This window comes from Dendrobium catenatum, unplaced genomic scaffold (assembly GCF_001605985.2).
Source record: "Dendrobium catenatum unplaced genomic scaffold, ASM160598v2 original_scaffold_218076, whole genome shotgun sequence".
In the NCBI taxonomy this organism is placed as follows: Eukaryota; Viridiplantae; Streptophyta; class Magnoliopsida; order Asparagales; family Orchidaceae; genus Dendrobium; species Dendrobium catenatum.
Window position 1 is genome coordinate 401,192 of NW_021536486.1, and position 2,360 is coordinate 403,551.

Consider the following 2,360-nt stretch of genomic DNA (forward strand, 5'->3'; position numbering starts at 1 on the left):
TGATAATGTTCAAGAGAAAGAAATAATGGAAATCCTATTGTTGAACTACTTGTGGACAAGCTTGCAAAAAATCAATGGGTGAAGAAACCTAATATTAAGATCAATTTTTTTAAAGATAAATATATCCTTTCTAAATATAGAGTAGTCGTTGAACTTATTGAGCCTGGAGATATGGTGAATTTAGTAAAACTTCAATATTCTATTATGGTAAAAAAAAATTTATGTTGTATTCCTATATACATGATTGTTGAAGAACTTCATATACAGTGGCTTCAGTTCGGTAAATTTCACCTAACTTCCCTTGGGTTAGGATGGGTTTTTTGCTCATTCTCATCTATTGAAGCAGTGGATAACGTATTAACTGGTGGTACATGGTATGTGAAGGGCCATGTGGTGGGCATTGATAAGTGGTCTTCTCATTTGTCACCAAATTCCTTGAAAGGGTTAACTTCCCCAATTTGGTTAAGAATATCACACCTTCATTGATGTGCTGGGATGAAGTCAATCTTGCTAGAATTGAATCCATGTTAGGAACTCCTTTGTGGATTGATGGGAATATATTTCAATGGGGGAGAACGGAGTTAGCTTAGGTATGTGTTCGTATGTCCATCGATGAGCAATTTCCTTCGGGAGTTTGGGTTGATGAACCGAATGGTCATTCTTTTCAAAAAGTTGAATACAAAAAAATATCCACATTTTGTTTAAAATGTGGGAAGATAGGCAATCTTATTCAAACTTATTTTAAATAGGTTTATCCAATCTAAGAATGAACTTAAGTTCAATCATGTAAAGAGAGTTCCCATTTATGTTAAGAAATCTCAACCAGCTGATGTTAGTCCTAAAGCTAATAACCCAATTGAAAATGGTAAAGATAGCTTAAAATTTTCTATTGAAAACTAGAAGGAGAAGATCTTAATCTTGCCTCTCTGGATGAAGTTTTGCCAATGGTTGAGGTGTTGCAAATCTATTTTCATGACTTATATTTTGATGATTGACAAACACTATTGATTCTCTTGGACTGCCTGTTATTTCTAACTTTTTAGGAATCGAAGATCGGACGAACAAACGAAGCCAGTTCAAGATTGCGTAGGTTTAGGGTTGAGTCAGTCTGTACTATGTTTTTTCTCTTTTTGAGTCTATTTGTAATGTTCAAAGAGACTGATGCTAAGTAACCCTACACACACACTTGAGAGACTTAGAATTTCTATTTTTACTCACATCGGCCAGGACGATATTTATATCAGCGTGGACGATTTAGTTTAAAATAGAGATTCTATTCGGGATTCTTAATTAAGGCAGCCATCATTACCAGATCGTCCTGGATGATACGTGTATCGGCCAGGACGATAAGCTCAAAACAGAAAGAAGTTGCCGCCATAAACAATTAAGGTATTCTGTATTTTTGGAAATCGGCCAGGATGATCTTTGATCTGCCTAGACGATATTTTACAATTAAGCCTTAATTGATCAGACAAATCAAGGAAGTAATTGAGATCGTCCAGGCCGATTTGTTCAAAAACCTTAGTTACTCCTGGACGATAAATATTGGCCAGCTTGAAATCAGGGCGATGCTCTGGACAATTTTCCTCTGATTTGAACTGATCGTAAGAGAAGATCGTGAGATCGGCCTAGATGATCAAGCCAATTTTAAATCGTCCAGTTTGCATTAAGGGTGATGCTCTGGCTGATCTTCTGAGATTTGGACTGATCGGCCAGGACGATGTCCATATCGGCCTGGACGATATTATCGGCAACTTGCAATTAATGAGCTCCTTTGAAGCTCTTCTACTTAAGGGTTCTTGTTCAACATTTTGAACAATCTTTTGCTGCTGCCTTAACCTGAGAAGACCGTGAGGAGAGAAAGAGAGAGAGGGAGAGAGAGAGGATCTTGTGAGGGGAAGCTTATGAGGGGATTCACAAGGGTTGCTTCAAGGACTCTGCTTCTTCTTCGTCTAGAGTTTCTCGTCCATGGAAGGGTCGGTAGAGGTAAGGATTTAGCATCTGAATGTGGTTCTATGCCAGCTTCAGGAGGAAGCAAAAGGAGATAAGTTCTCTGCCTTGCCGGGGTGGAAAAAAGAGGTTCGATGTAAAGGCTTCTCCGCATAGCTGTGGGGGCTAAAGGAGAGTCACGATTGTAGTGCAATACTTGGAGGGCTCCTTCGAGGAGTGGACGTAGGTCGAGTAGACCGAACCACTATAAATTTCTGTGTTCTTCTTTCTTGCTTCCGCACTTTAAATTTTCGCGCTTAATTTTTTTTGTGGTGTGATTTTGGTTTATGAGATTTTACTTCTTTATGAAAAGAAAATTTTTAAAATACCAATTCACCCCCCCCCTTGGTTAGCTTGGGCCAGTTCTATAG